The sequence below is a fragment of the Cydia strobilella genome, chromosome 4 (genome assembly GCF_947568885.1).
Source record: "Cydia strobilella chromosome 4, ilCydStro3.1, whole genome shotgun sequence".
NCBI lineage: Eukaryota > Metazoa > Arthropoda > Insecta > Lepidoptera > Tortricidae > Cydia > Cydia strobilella.
The window spans coordinates 11,812,726-11,829,916 of NC_086044.1; the positions used below are offsets into that span (position 1 = coordinate 11,812,726).

General features: G+C 36.6%; 1 protein-coding gene and 1 non-coding gene across 2 annotated transcripts in view; one reads left to right on the forward strand and one right to left on the reverse strand.

The window, feature by feature from the left end:
* Positions 1 to 17,191, forward strand: part of LOC134741064 (trissin receptor) — a 121,035-nt gene that overhangs the window by 23,040 nt on the left and 80,804 nt on the right. The gene's annotated exons all lie outside the window — the stretch shown is intronic.
* Positions 14,173 to 14,245, reverse strand: Trnas-cga (transfer RNA serine (anticodon CGA)). The gene has a single exon. It is a non-coding gene; the product is annotated as a tRNA-Ser (tRNA).

Consider the following 17,191-nt stretch of genomic DNA (forward strand, 5'->3'; position numbering starts at 1 on the left):
TTGTATTTTATTTAATGTGAAACGTGAGTAAAATGTCTTAAAAAAACCGGCCAAGTGCGAGTCGGACTCGCGCACCGAGGGTTCCGTCTATTACATAATTTTAACAATGTATTTTTTATTCGAAACGTAAGTGAAAGGTAAATTGCGGTTTACGATTTATGACGTATTAAAAAAACTGCTTACCAGATCTCGTTCAAACCAATTTTCGGTGGAAGTTTGCATGGTAATGTACATCATATATTTTTTCAGTTTTATCATTCTCTTATTTTAGAAGTTACAGACACACATTTTACCACTTTGAAAGTGTCTCTCGCGCAAACTATTCAGTTTAGAAAAAAATTATATTAGAAACCTCAATATAATTTTTGAAGACCTATCCATAGATATCCCACACGTATGTTTGATGAAAAAAAAATTTTTGAGTTTCAGTTCCAAGTATGGGGAGCCCCCAAAATTGATTGCTTTTTTTATTTTTGTGTGAAAATCTTAATGTGGTTCACAGAATACATCTACTTACCAAGTTTCAACAGTATAGTTTTTATAGTTTCAGAAAAAAGTGGCTGTGACATACGGACGGACAGACATGACAAATCTATAAGGGTTCCGTTTTTTGCCATTTGGCTACGGAACCCTAAAAACCCATAGGGGTCGGATCAAAAGTAAGTAATTAAGTCCGACTCACGCTTGACTGCACATTTCTAATAGGTTTTCCTGTCATCCATAGGTAAAGAACTATTTTTGTGAAGAGTGATCCTATAAGGGTTCCGTTTTTTTTCCTTTTGAGGTACGGAACCCTAAAAACAGACTATAATGTAGTAATATTACAATTCCAGCTATATATGTTAGTCTTTCGTAAGTATAGAAAATTAACGCCTGTATAGAAAATTAAGTGACGATGATGAGTACTTTGAATAAACTAGTTTAAACGCAAGCAAGTGATCCTTGAACAAAGTTTTGTACGGAGCACTAAAAAACTAAGGTATTTACTTAAGTACTTATGTACTTACATATATATAAAATTTTCCCTCAATATATAAAATTTTCCCTCAATTAGTCCTCATTTTACAAATATATTTAATTTAAAATAAGTTTTCTTTTTAATGAAAAAGTTTGTACAACCACGAGCGCAATAGTAAGCGTTAGCGTGTAAACAGTAGAAATTCGGTGGCTACTGGCTACAAACAAATTTGCTTCATTCGGCCGGCCATTAAAGTAGCTAATTTACGATGTTATCATACCATACTGGCATTAGGTGCCTACTTCAGCAATAAAATTGGAGAGCATATGACCCATATCATTCTGCATAGCACTTGTTTGTTCCTTAAATAAATGAACTTATCATATTCCTACAGCCACATTATATCACTTAAAATCATAACATAAAAGGGAAAAGCCAAACCTCGAAATATCTAAAACATCTTAAGAAACTGCAAGCTGACTTCACCGCCATAAGCAAGTGGTCTCATGATGCAGGTCTTGTGCTGAACGCCCAGAAAACCCAGCTGATACATATCTGTTCAGGTCGTAGAGTAGCACCGAACAATATTAATCTGATAGCTCACAACCACAATTGTCTACATACACTGAACGACAACTGTCCTAGATGCTTGTGTCCAAAAATACAGCAGACTAATCAAGCCTATGGGGTTATTATAGATGAACGCTTTAATTGGGGTCCTCACATTGATGCCTTGTGCGATAAATTGCGAGCAATCCTTTCTAAGTTCTCAGTCATTAGATATAAAGTACCATACAAAATACTAATTAACATGTACAATGCACTAGCTGAATCAATCATAGCGTATGGGCTTACAAGCTATGGCAGAACGTTCAAAAGCTACTTAGACAAAATATACAATCTTCAACTCAGATTACTAAAACTAATAGTTCCCAGAAAAATAAAAGATCAATTTAGAGACGACTATAGCAAACTGTTCAAATTTTGTAAAGTTATGCCTATTCAATGTAAAATAAAATACTTAATTTTAATGGAAAACATTCATAACGAACAAATAATGAAACCTATTCAATCAAAAATACATATAAGAAAGATTTCTCAAATGAAAGTTACAACTATCAACAGTAACAACAAATACGGAGAAAGAAAAACATCGTATATAGCACCTAGGTTATATAACGAACTACCCATAAATTTAAAAATTACCATAAACGAGAAAAATAAAAAGTATTTACTAAAAAAATACTATCTTGACGGCGTCTCAACATAACTTTACCTACATAAAGCATCCAATATATATGTGTATAATTACATATTATATAATCTGCTGGCCATATTAATATTAAATAAATAATGTTAAAACATAATAAATAACCCTAACAGTAAGTAACTAACTAATTAATATAATTATCAATGAATTAAATATTCTTAACGAAATAAATCATCCTGTATCCGCTACACGCCCCACTCGGTGCATACTCAAACTCGTTCGATCTATTGTAATTAATGCCTCACTAAACTAATGTCATACGCTTAGGAAAACCTGAGCCGCTTACGACTTTCTGGACACGTAAATCGCCCAGCGATAAGGAATTCACGGCACGGCCGGTTGTGTACTTGAGTGGGAGATATTTTGTTTTACCCGCCGATAACTCTTATTGTAATTAGGTAATCTCACTTTTAACTTTATATAATTTTTAATTTTTATTTTTCCTATGTACCACAACAATGTTTAAATGTAAAATGTATCCACGAATGCAGTGTCGATACAAACCCGATAGGGTTTCACGGCACTTTTCTGTCTGATGTAATGTAAGATTTTAATATATAATAAATAATAATAATAATAATTCATGAACTCGTCTTTTGGGGATCTCGAAGATGGACGTGTTGGAAAATGTAGGTCGGGAACCTGTGTACCACGATTACATACTCGTACTATACAGCCGAAGGTCACTAAAAAAATGACGCTCGTAATCGTTACGATCGAGCTAAATTGCGAAGCTGCTCCCCGGTCCCCAACCCATTAGAGTTTATCGCACACATAAAGCACTAAGCACTGACCCTGTTTAACTGTAACTTCGTTTCTATGAATCTTTTAACTTACGAATACCTAAAGTTACAAACTGACAACGATAAAAGCAACCCATACCTATAGTTACATTATGTTAGGTAAGTACTTAAAGTACTCGTACTAAAAGGGGCACCTTTTTCTGATGACTGTATAACTTCTGGTAGGATATTGAGTAGAACACGAAAACGGAACACGGAACGGGGGATAGGGATCGATTTCAAAATAGATACACCTACCTACAGATATTTCAGCTTCTTCTTGTCACAAACTTTTCTTTTATATCTTATCTAAGACTTTGGGCGCTCATATTAGGGTTTTTAGAGTTAAACGGGTCCTCTAACCTAACCTAACCTCAAAATTGGAGCAGGACCCTTATTCTGATTTAACTGATTGTAATATAACAGGCTAATTTGAACTGGATTTGTTATGGATATGACCTGTCAGTGTCAAAAGTGAAGAAATTTCGCTATTGACACTGACAGGTCATATCGATCAAATTAGCCTGTTATTACAATCAGAATATTATAGGACATTATTATAGGACATTCTTAGGTACACAGATTGACTAAGTCCCACGGTAAGCCTACGGAGGCTTGTGTTATGGGTACTCAGACAACGGTATATATAATATATAAATACTTAAATACATAGAAAACACCCATGACTCAGGAAAAAATATCGTGCTCATCACACAAATAAATGCCCTTACCGGGATTCGAACCCAGGACCATCGGCTTCACAGGCAGGGTCACTGCCCACTAGTCCAGACCGGTCGTCAGAATACGCCTGCAGGAACAACTTTTTACGAAAACGACTTCCATATCACCTTTCAATTCAGAGGGAGAGGGGAAACTAAAAACAGACATTTGATTAACTCCGTCACCTCCAGGCCGATCCTTTTCATATTCACTTTCAACTTAAGACGAAAGGACACAACCGCCTCGAAACTTGAAACCGGTTGTCCATACAAACGTATTCCCCATTCTCTTCTCTGGATATTTAACATTATTGAAAATATGTTTACATAATTTGATGTATTTTAATCATAGCGTCCGTTTCATTTTTTTTGATTTTTTATTTAATACTAGTATAAGAGTTAGGACCGGAAAACAAGTTTCATACTTTAAAAGCACCTAACTCATAATAATACATTAAAAATAGAAAAATCAAACGGTCGGGCTAAGTATGATTAAAATAAGTACATCAAATTGTGTAAAAATATTTTCTATAATGTCAATACCTATCCAGGGAGGAAAATGAGGACTACGTCTGTATGGAGAATCGATTGTCCCCTATCCTCTTAAATATTCTTAATTACAATCATTACCTAACGTTCTTGCTAAATATTGGCAAAGACCGTATTCATCTTATACGGTCTAAGGAAAAAACGTACCTCGGAAATCAAGAAAAATTGATTCTTGCATAGATGGCGCCTACACCTTTGAACTACTCTCGGCTAGATGGCGTTGACGGTTTCGTTTGTTATTTAACAATTTTAACACATATCAGTTAAAGAACATGGGTCAAAATCATATAAAAATAATCAATACAAAAAAAACATTTATCCATAAATATATATACATTTTTTGGTATTTTTTAGGGTTTCGTACCTCAAAAGGAATAAAACGGAACCCTTATAGGATCACATCTTGCGCCTGTCTGTCTGTCTGTCCGTCTGTCACAGCCCATTTTCTCCAAAACTACTGGACCAATTAAGTTGAAATTCAGTAGACATATGTAAATTTGTGACCCAAAGACGGACATATAACGTCAACAAATGAATTTTAAACATGGGGGCCACTTTTGGGGGGTAAATAAGAAAATTAAAAAATAAAGTTTTTCAAACTATATCGTGTTACATATCAAATGAAAGACCTTATTTTAAAAATCTCAAATACATATTTTTTGTAATTTTAAAATAAATAGTTTAGAAGTTATTTAAGAAAATAGACAAAAAATTACCTCCCCTTTATCTCCAAAACTAAAGTCTAAAGTTTTGAAAAAAATACACACAATAGTTCTTTACCTATAAATGACGGAAAAACCTATTGAAATATGCAGTCAAGCGTGAGTCGGACTTAATTGCTTAGTTTTTCATCCGACCCCTACGGGTTTTTTAAAGACATTTCACTCACGTTTCACATAAAAAATACATTGTTAAAAATTGTGGAACCCTTGGAACGCGAGTCCGACTCGCACTTGGCCGGTTTTAATTTTTAGTTTTAATCGTGTGTCGATAGATGACATTTACTATGACTACAAAATTTACTATGACAGTTGTCGCGAACCCCCCTTGTGTGTGTGTGGACACATACTACTTTATATGTATATCCTTAATAGGACTGATAACGTGCTTGCAACTAGGGGGTTACGCGATTTTACACAAGCACTTAGCCTAGGTTCGACATGATACTCAACTCCTTACCGTATCGATGATGGTGATCGCTGTCACTCTCTCTGCTTCGCTAATTAATGTGTCGCCGTTACCACGGCACCACCGTCCGTCATCTGGAGGTGAAATAGATTAATGACTACACAGTCATTAAGTTCATTTAGGCCCGATATGGGTAGATACATATGGTCATTAGTTAAGGTCTGTCTGTAACGTCATCAACGTCTTGGAGACTGCTTAGTCACATAATCGGTAAGTCAGTGAGGTCACAGAGATCATACACCTTTCACCGGACCCACGGCACCACAACCACAGGGGTGCCGTCAACGTTTGGAAGGAGTATGTTTGACGGTCAAACATACTCCTTCCACAGGCACGTCGGCACCACGACCACAGGGGTGCCGACACATATCGGCCTCGTCAGGCTCCAGGCATTAACGCCCTACAGGCTGCCGTCACAGGTCTCGTCAGGCACACTCCACATGAGCACCACGATCACAGGGGTGACTCATGTCTCAACTCTCTACAGTCTCTACTAGCACAGGGGACACCACAACCACAGGGGTGCCCCATATCTCTGTCTTCTATAATACCACCAAGCCCACCATACCACATGTACGGTATTGATCTCCCTCGTAACTCTAGCCAGGTAGTGGACACATCAACAATCAAGTTACGGAGACAGACATCGTATAGTTCTCAAGGAGGGACTTCAATACTATTACGTTACGAGTTCACACTACATGGTCATGATATAGAACGAAGCACATCATAGGAGAATACACAGTTACAAAGAATACATATCAAGACTAAAGTTACTTAACTTGCAAGACTTAAGTTACTTACTTGTCTTCGCTTCATATAACACGTGGCCGTTCACGTAACATACTTGTTAACACTACTGATCACTAAGGCTGCTGATGGCAAAATGGCAGAGCCCTCGCTCGCGCCGGACGTACTAGAGTATGTTCCTACCCACTTATTTATAACAACAAAGTTTACCGGTTTCTAACTGACGATATTCTTGGCGGGTAAAACGCACTTGACAGTTCGCGCCGATGACGGAACGATGCGTTCAGAACTCGCGACTCGGTTCGCGACAACAGTAACCCTCTATCCTATATATTCTGTTTGATATTGATTAAAGATTACTCAAGATATCCTCTCGTATAACTTACAAATATGAATAGTGCACCCTACTAGTTGACCCTAAGACGTCATTGCAGCGCTCGGTCGATTATGACGCGTTTAATTAGCTTATATAGTATTACGCGTTTTTTTTGCTTGCTACAGTTGCTAGCAACTCTAATTTTAAAACAGGTACGTGATCATAAATATGCATCAACGTTTGCGCTATGATTCAAGTCTAACAAATAATTAATTTGTAAATAATTTACAAATTCAATGATAATTAGATTTCGAAACCTTTACTTCAACGTTCCGCATTGACGCTTCATCAATAAATGGATTATGAACTGAATTTTAAAGTGAACGTAAACACTCAGTGTATACAGTCTATACTGTAAGCTAATTTTCAATCAAGTATCCCAACAGCCAACGTGTTTTTGCATAGTAATTTTGATCAACAAATTATAGAATTAGACCAATTACAAAACGAGACGAAGTTGACTTTTCTAAACATAGGCGGCCTATCTGAGGCCCGAGAATTAAAACAAGGGTCATTCTTCAAAATTGGATTATTCATATCATTCCCTTGGCGATTTTTATTTGTATATAAAATTTAGACAAGTTTTAATAAAATATGAAGTTTAATTTAAATATAAGTCCATCAATCGAATAGGCATCACTTTTGGTCCATTTGATAGTGTAAATGTATATGGCTTTGAGGATCAAATGTCTGTATGGGATCCATTGTCTTAAAGCAATACAAAAGTCACAAATGATGGTCAAAATCTCGCACTTTACTGACGACACGCTCTAACAAAATGGCAACACATCGTGACGTCACTGTGTCACTGCTTAGAAGCCGTTTCGGTGTATGGAAAACAAGGAAATTGCGATTTTGTCGGTGAAATGTTGCGTTTATGTATATTGTTGATATCCAATATTTTTTTAAATAACTTGAAACAGGTACTGAGGTAAGTTGAAACACATCTATAATTAAAGAATTTAAACAAAATTAATAGCAAACTAGTGTCAATTAAACATTTTGACCCGTAACCGCCAGCTCTATTTAAAATTTTAGTTTTTCAATTTCGTTTTTTAGCTAGTTATAATTTTAACAAGAAAAATATGCAACAATAATCAATATTTTTGTTGAGTAAATTAGTTGTTAACTGAAGCATTATGAAATACACGAATTTTTTAAGCATTCAATTGGTAACCAAATTGCTAAAATAAAATTGAAAAAATATGATTTTAACAGTCTGGTATGAACAGCCTTTGCCAAACTTAAACAAAAATTTGACGAGTTAAGTTGCAACATGGTGTTTCAACATAGGTACCTCACTCTTGTATTTTTCAGATGTTTACACTTTTTTGCACTCTTAGACTTTAATTAAAAGCGTTGATAAGTTCAAATATATGTTAAAAAACACTGTCAGAATATTTCAAACATAATCGGAAAAATTGCAAAACTGATAATGGCTTTGAAAAAATTTCGAGAAACTTACTTTTAACAATATTTTAGCTCTAACCGCTGTAATACCTCAACTGCTCATCTGAGGATTAAACATAGATGTAGGTAAAAAGGGGATTAAACTATGTATTATGAAGTTGGTTAAAATGAAAAATGAAGCATTTCTTTCTTAGGAGTCATACTTCTAGCGTCTATAGCTTGCGAGATGTGGACGCTGTGTCAACTTATCTTTGTGTTAACCTACCTCGGTCTCCCCTACCTACGTACGTATAAGTAGTATTTTCTTATAAGTACCTTATTAATTTATTTTGAATATAAAATAAAGTAAAAAATCGGGTAAAAAACTTAGTAATTTTTATTAAGCTTAAAAACATTTACAGATCAAAGCAGACATTAGAAATAACGAAGTTTAAATTTACTCTTTTATTGCGACAGATTTCGGCTGCTACTAAAATATTTAAATGTAATGTACATATGTAGTCGCTAGTATAGAAAATATAGACAGAGATATCGTTTAAAGCGGACACGTCGGTAATTGCAAGCTTGCTATTTATAAATTGGAAACTGTCGGTCTCCGCGACTGCTCGTCGAAATTATGTTCACAGCTAGCGACTCTAGCGACCCCATTAATGTATGTTACATTACTCGGAGATTTATTCTCAACTGAACATTTAACAGATCGATATCAAATTAGTTACGTGCGTTCGCTCGCACTAGAGTACAGCCAAATGTGTGCAAAAGCGACATACTGATTTGGATTATCGTGGTTTTGTATTTTCGTTTCTAAATACAAGTCACTGCCTAATACCTTGACGTCGATAGATTTATGTGTCTAATTTTACACACCATGTACAGATATTAAAGCCCCGGATAATTAAATCGGCGGTCGCCGCAGTGGCGCAGCGTGAAGTAATCTAGCCGTGGGCGAAATCGCATCTGCGAGGCCCTTTTATTCCACTGTGCTCAAAGGGGCCTCGCGCGAGGCCCCCCTTGGGCCCGAGGCCGTGGGCGACGGCCCACTTCGTCCACGCCCAGCTACGCCACTGGCGGTCGTTCGGTGCCAACAGAAAGACTTCAGATTAGAACATGATTTATTTTTCTCTCTTTTTATTTTACTGTTCTATCCAGGTGTTTTGGTTTGTTAATCAGTAACGTTTAAAAAAAATTGTAACCAGAATTTTTACAATTTTTTTAAAGAGTTAAGTAGTTATGTTACTTTGTATATCCAATTGAAATAGTCTTGTTCGTTGCTTTCACCTTCTGTTACATGGGAGTTGTAAAAATCGATATGTAAATTTATCAAATATGTATAAAATATTGGGAGAAGTAAATGTTTGCAATTAAATTAATGACATACATACATACATACATATAATCACGCCTATTTCCCGGAGGGGTAGGCAGAGACCACGGATTTCCACTTGCTACGATCCTGACATACCTCTTTCGCTTCCTTCACTTTCATAACATTCCTCATACACGCTCGCCGGTTTAGGGTGCTCTTGACCTGGCCTTTCTTCAGGATTTCCCCGATCTGATCAGAGAAAGTCCGCCGAGGTCTGCCCCTTCCAACTCCCGTTTATATCTCTCCCTTATACACTCTCTTTGTTAGCCTTCTTTCACTCATTCTTTCCACGTGTCCAAACCATCTCAACATACCTTTCTCAATTTTTGTCACTACATCTTCGCTCAGTCCACACTTTTCCCTTATCACACTGTTCCTAATTCTATCTTGTAATCTCACACCACACACACTTCTCAACGCTCTCATTTCCACTGCATTCACTTGGCTCTGATGCCTCTTCTGCCATACCCAACTTTCGCTACCATACATAAGTGTAGGCACCAGCACCCCTCTATGCACAGCCAACCGTGCCTTTTGCGACACCTTCTGGCTGCTCATAAAAGCGTTAAGTGCCAAGTGCTAAGTGCCATAAGTAAATTAATGACATATGAAATATTGTGGCCGACATATTTGAAACTTGAAACCATCACTAATATTTACTTTAATGTGATTTTCTTTAAAAAAAAAATCCATTGAGCTAAGTTCGTCTAATTCATATGCCAAGGCCGGCAACGCACTTACAACCCCTCTGGTGTTGCGGGTGTCCATGCGTTCATTATAAATGCGAAAGTAACTCTGTCTAACTGTCTGTGTTTTACCTCCTGAGGCTTAAACCGAATGATGAATGATAGGTGAAATTTGGTGTGTGGAGTTTGAGGCACGGGCAAGGACGTATTATATTAGGGCAAGGTAGTATTTATCAATCATAATCTATAGAGGTAAATGCCTATAAAAAGCCGGCCGTCAGAGAGCTGCGCCTACCTCACAATACTTTACAAGTGTACAATTTAACAAAATTGTTAAATTGTAAACAAAAAATGTACCACAATAATTCCAAATATGTATTCGTTACAAGTTAGCAGTGCACAAATATGTCGCTTTTGTGAAAGCGTATTACAAAGAATAAAGGTATGTCACGACAGCTACATAATTGTAGAATTGTTGATTTGTGAATATACAATCGAAAAATTGTAATGTTACAACTATAAATATGTAACAATTTATTTAGCTCCTTTGATGTTGAAGGTTAGTTTTAGTTTCTAAAGGTAGTTTCACTTCCAGTGAAATAAAAAACTATGTTGGTCGCATAGTTCTTATTGTCGATACAACTTACATATATGTAAGAATTTTCCACTACAAATTTGTTACTTGTATATTTTGTGGTACGCAGACTTGTATTATTACAAACTTGTAACTTGACACTTGTAAAACTGTAATTGTAAGTTTTGTGGGATAGGCCACTGGCCCATATCATCATCATCATCATCACTTTACGCAGTCGAAGTCCCGGGCAGAAGCTAGTGGAACATAAATCTAATTTATTAACATGCTTTCATCACATCATTGTCATTTTAGCCTTCAGTCGCCCACTGCTAAGTATAGGCCTCTCTACGTGTACACGCCACTTATCCCGGTCCTGGGCTAGTCTCATCCAAAAGTGCCCCGTGATTTGCTTTACAGGCACCTTTCTCATGGTCCAACTGTACCTATTAAGTCAAATAAAATACTATTGCATTTTGATGATTATGATGACTCCATAAATTCTAAAACGACGGCTTACGTACGGGCTACGGCGGGTTACGTGGTGGTGATGGTGGTGGTGGTGGGTGGTTGGGACTTTTGGGTGCTTACACCCAAAAGTCCCAAGTCCCTATGTATGCTAGTTTTATTAAGATTTTTAAGCATATACCTACTACCATTTTTAGAGTTCCGTACCCAAAGGGTAAAAACGGAACCCTATTACTAAGACTCCGCTGTCAGTCTGTCTGTCCGTCTGTCTGTCAGCACTCAACAGGCTGTATCTCATAAACAGTGATAGCTAGACAGTTGAAATTTTCACAGATGATGTATTTCTGTTGCCGCTATAACAACAAATACTAAAAAGTACGGAACCCTCGGTGGGCGAGTCCGACTCGCACTTGGCCGGTTTATTTTATTTTATTCTTCATAACGATCACTCGTATTCTTCAACAAGGTGTGTCAAACTAGTGGCGAATATTTGTATAAGTACTTTGTTAGATTGTTTATTTTCTAGTAAGCTCACCGCACTTTTCACGATAGACAGCCATCAAAATTGTTTAATAATCTTCTGTGTTTCTTGGTTAAAACTGGCGCAAAACATCTTCCTTGTGATTGCGAGTCTGTTATTCTGTATACATTTTAAATTAATGCTCGAGCATTGTAAACGGCCGGTTATTTTCGTAACCTATTACACACGTCCGCTTTTTTGTAATGGTTCGTTTTATATTTCATGGTTTAGCTGGAATACACTACCTACTGCACGTTCAGGAATTTGATTTCTGTGCCAATTCATACGTTGTCGTAGTAACAATTACACCTATGAGATCTCCTGCTTCCATATGAATTGTCACTATGACAAGGCATGAAGTGGCACATAAATGTAATTCGAGGCAGGCAGATTACAGATCTATATCAATTTTAGTACCTAAAGGATTAACGAGGCCAGCGATACCGTAAACGGGGTGGCTTTCAAATGCACGGGTAACTTTAACCTCGTCTCGTAAGACCCACCATAAATATTGAACACCTATGTATATATATACACGCTTGTTTAATGCAAATAAACGATCATTCATTCATTCATATAAAGTTTTGCAATTTTAAATTTGAACCTTATTGTATAAGTAAATTGGAACGAATTTGAATTTTGTTTTACAACGCAGTGAAACAAAAAAAAATGCTACTCTATTTGTTTCATCAAAAGGTTCAAATTAGATTGCAATGAATATGTACATTTTAATGTACATTTAGCCTCACGAGGATAAAATTTAAAATAGGTATATTTTATGCGAGAAAAAAAACTTAATGATTACTTGAACAAGTTTGGGAACAAATCAAATTATTTTATTAAATATTTTGATTTGTTTTTTTAAGTAGTCACACTTTTATATATATATAAATTAAAAACTGTAATAGATGTCATATATTAAGGCGCTTCGCGCAGTTTTTGGCCAAAAACTGTTACTTTTTAAAGCTTATAACTTCTAAATGAGTCAACTAAAAATTATGAAAAAAATATATATGCATCTTCACTCTATGGACAACAATCGCAACATTTGACTTTTTTCCTGAAATTTGTAGTTTCACCGAAAAAAAAATAACACGACAGGCCGTTTTGCGGCTAACTTTGCTTATAACTTCTAAACGGCTTAATCGATTAAAATTATTTTTAAACTAACAAAAATGTTTTGGCAGGTTCTACAAATGCAACATAGCTTTTCTTAATCAAAATATATTTTCTTAAGAAATCGAACGTTTTTCCACATTTCATGCGTATGCAGCCTGAAAATGGCGTGGCCGGCAGTCGTGTGCCAGCTTTGAGACGAGGAGGCTGTGTCGCTCGTCGCTCCGTGCCTTCCTTGCACTATGTTCGCTTATGCACAAGCAAAGTGCTATAATATCGGAGTTATTGTGGCCAAAGAATAAATAACTGCAGAGCGCTGATTTGGTTGCGACGCGCATTAGCGAGCGCAACACGGTATTTTGCGGTCTATTACAATGAATGTAATGATAATATCCGTATATATTATACTATAATATACGTATGTTTGAGAAAACTTCATTTGAAATAAATAAATAAATGTTTTCTAACCGACATATTATAATGTCATTCAAGTTTTACGTTTTGAATAATGTTCCATTCCATCTCGAAACAATAAATAATTGATTTAACATAAGCTACCTATTACCTATTACGTTGTATGTATGAATAGTACCTGTTAAAAAAAATGTTTTTGTAGTTTAAAAATAATTTTAATCGATTAAGAACTAGCAAAACGGCCTATCGTATTTTTATTTACGGAAAAACTTACTATTAAGCTCGCCACAGACGGAGCGATAATCTGTCGCGCCTGTAAAGCGCCAAGTCGAGCTAAAACAAAGAGGCACGGCCGTACCATCCTTTTCTCAAAGCCACTCAGGCCATTCTGGCCAGGCCAGAACTGTTTAAACATTTTTTAGTTTAAACATAATTTTAATCGAATTGCCGTTAAGTAGAAATAGGCAAAAATACCTAGTAGCAAAACGGCACGTAGTAGTGTTTTTTTACGAAAAAACTATAAGTCACAGGAAAAAAATAGTGCCGACTATAAGTAATAGTTTGAAATTGATTACCTATTTTATTTATCAACCAACTACTCGAAAAAAACAATAGTTTAATAGTAAGGTAACGATACTAAAAATGTAGTACTTAGTTTAAAAGTTAACTATTAATGGCATTATTTATATTTATTAATTTATTAAAGAGATAAAAAAAATATAAACTCACTATTAATTAATATATTTTTCTTATAATTTTCGACCTCCACTAAATGCATAATCTACTTATACTCAAAGGACTAAATAACTGCAAAGCAGTCTTTGCAGTCAAAAGATACACAAGTACGAGTATAGCGCCATCGACGCGCCTCTGGCCTGTCTTATTTTATTCTTTGAACCTCGTTGCCGTGCCGCGAGTCAAAATTCACGTACGATCGCAGTGAGCGGAGTGCGGGGTGAAGCGGGTACATTTGCCCAGAGACGCTCAAGGCCAAATCAGCGAGAATCGTCTTAAATAAAGAAAAAGTGACGAAGGCCGGATTCGAACCGGCGTCTTTAGCTATCGCGGCTAACGCCATGAACCCCTAGGCCACCCCGCCACGGCGGTGCCCGTCCGAATTTCTCGACTTTATGCCATCTTAGTAAGACTAGGCGTCTTTGACCAGCTCTAAGGTTTGTTCCCAAACTTGTTCATAGATGGCAGCACCAGTCTCTCTCGCTACAACGTAAATCCGTAAGGAGTTCGTTTAGGAGGTACAAGCGCGCACTGCTTGCCCTTAGAGCTGGTCAAAGACGCCTAGTCTTACTAAGATGGCATATAGGGCATATAGTCGAGAAATTCGGACGGGCACCGCCGTGGCGGGGTAGCCTAGGGGTTCATGGCGTTAGCCGCGATAGCTAAAGACGCCGGTTCGAATCCGGCCTTCACCACTGGAGGGCTTCGTCACTTTTTCTTTAATATATGACATCTATTACAGTTTTTAATGATTACTTCCCAAGATAATTACTTTTAAACATGATCGGTTGACACATTAATTAACTTCCATAAACCTCTTCTTATTAAAAGGTCGTAAGTGCTGAAAGGGTACGCCCTTTTATCGTATGGCTGTTCATATCGTATGAAGGTACGACCCTCCATCATGAGTGGCTCGACAGGCATTTGGCCGGTTTTTAAGTACTGACTTAAAATGGCACTTAGGTAATCTAGTATTAATTAAAAGTATATAATTACAGAAATAAATATAAAAAAGCCCATTTATTCCATAACCAACTTAAACTATAGGCACACGAGAAAATAATTCTAATTTTAAACTAATCACTTAACATAACATCATTAATTGGATCTATACATATGTATTTAAAACTAAGTAGGTTTGGACCCCTCTCGGGTACAGGCCTCCTCCAAATTATGCCATTTCGCTCTGTCTTGAGCTACTTCTTGCCAGTTCTTTACTTTACGTTGTAAATCGTCTGCCCAACGAGCGTTTGGTTTGCCCTGTCTTCTCGTTCCTTTTGGCCTAGACCACAGCGTGACGATCTTAGTCCATTTCTCTTCGTGCATTCTTGCCACGTGGCCGGCCCACTTCCATTTTGATCTTAATGCGTATTCTAGAGCATCAATGCATTTTGTTTTTTGTCGTATATGGTCATGTCTAATTTTCTCGATTAATTTTATGTTTAATATATTTCTTTCAATGGCTCTCTGACATTTAACTATTTTTCCTTTAGCCTTGTATGTGAACTTCCACGACTGACTGCCGTATGTAAGTGTAGGGAGTAAACACGAATCTATTACTCTTTTCTTTAGCTTAAGTGGTATATCACTTTTTAATGTTTCTTTCATACTCCAGAACTTGTTCCAAGTTAACTCTCCGCTCTTTTTCTTTCAGAAATAGGAGAAATTAATGCCATTTTGCCATTATTGTTTCTTCCTATTTGCGATTCTACACAATATGAATTCCACGCAGCCGAATGTTATCACAGGCGTTATTCTTCACAATCATTTGTCATTTATGTACATTTGGGGATATTTTTTGTTGAACATGTGTTCATATACTTGTTATAATAATTATATTTTCAAAATTTGCTTTTCATATTTACCTACATTTATTCTCTTGATATTTTGATTCTGGTTTGTTTTTCATCGTAATAACTTAAGATGCATCTCTTAAGTTATTACGATGTAAGGAAATGGAAATAATGTTACAATTGATCTAAGTTGTTATATAGCCTGAAGGAAAATATATAAAATTAGCTGTTGCACACGATTTCGTTCGCGTGGATTTTTATACTGGCTGTTGTAATTCTAAATGAATTCTGTGCAACTAAACAAAACCGGCCAAGTGCGAGTCGGACTCGCCCACCGAGGGTTCCGTACTTTTTTAGGGTTCCGTACCCAAAGGGTAAAAACGGGACCCTATTACTAAGACTCCGCTGTCCGTCTGTCCGTCTGTCCGTCCGTCTGTCACCAGGCTGTATCTCATGAACCGTGATAGCTTAGTGGAGTCTTAGTAATAGGGTCCCGTTTTTACCCTTTAGGTACGGAACCCTAAAAAGCAGTTGTATTTTCACACGTAACATTCGCGTTACATAATGTCTTCTTACAAAGTTAGAAGTCACTCAATTGACAAAACTCTCTTCTCGTTACAAACTGGCAATATCCTCTAAACCCCCCTATAGGAAGAATTTTCCAATACTCGCTCGATACAAAGTTTAAATACCTTCTAAACGAAGATGTTGTCCCCGATACAAACTTTCAACCCCTTTTTAATCATATTAGGGGATGAACTTTTAAAAGTTTTTCTTGCTTTGTAATATTGTACCTCCTACGAATTTCAAGTCCCTTAGTTACCTTACTCAAACTTTCCCGTTACACACTTTCAACTTACTTTTAACGCCCTTGGGACAAAAATATTGAATTTTCAAAAACGCTGAAATAAGTTTTCTTGTATTTTAATAAAATACCTTTTTACGAAGTTTTAAGTTCCTAGTTTAAAATAAAACTTGTCCGATTTGAGTAATTATTTTTTTGTTCGAAAGGAGCTACTTCCAAGTTGGTCCCATATTAATCTGGTTCTGATCTGATGATGGAATCCCTGAGGAATTGAGGGAACTCCTTAATTTTTAAAGGCACATGTATGGTGATTTGGGTGTTTTCATAAGCAACTTGAGCATTTTCTCTCGAAAACGACCAATCTGATGAAGTGGACCTGATGATGATGATTGTTTTGATGATAGTGATGATGATATTTCTAATGTAGGATATTCAGCGATTACTCCGAGACCCGTGGTCCGACTTGAACAATTCTTTTTTTGTTTGAAAGGAACTACCTCCAAAGTGGTCCCACATTAATCTGGTGCTGTTCTGATGATGGGATCCATGAGGAATTGAGGGAACCCCTCAATTTCTAAACTACCTCCAAGGTAGTCCCACATTTATCTTTTTTAAAGGCACATGTATGGTGATTTGGGTGTTTTCTTAAGCAACTCGAGCATTTTCTCTCGAAAACCACCAATTTGATGAAGTGGAGCTGATGATGATGATT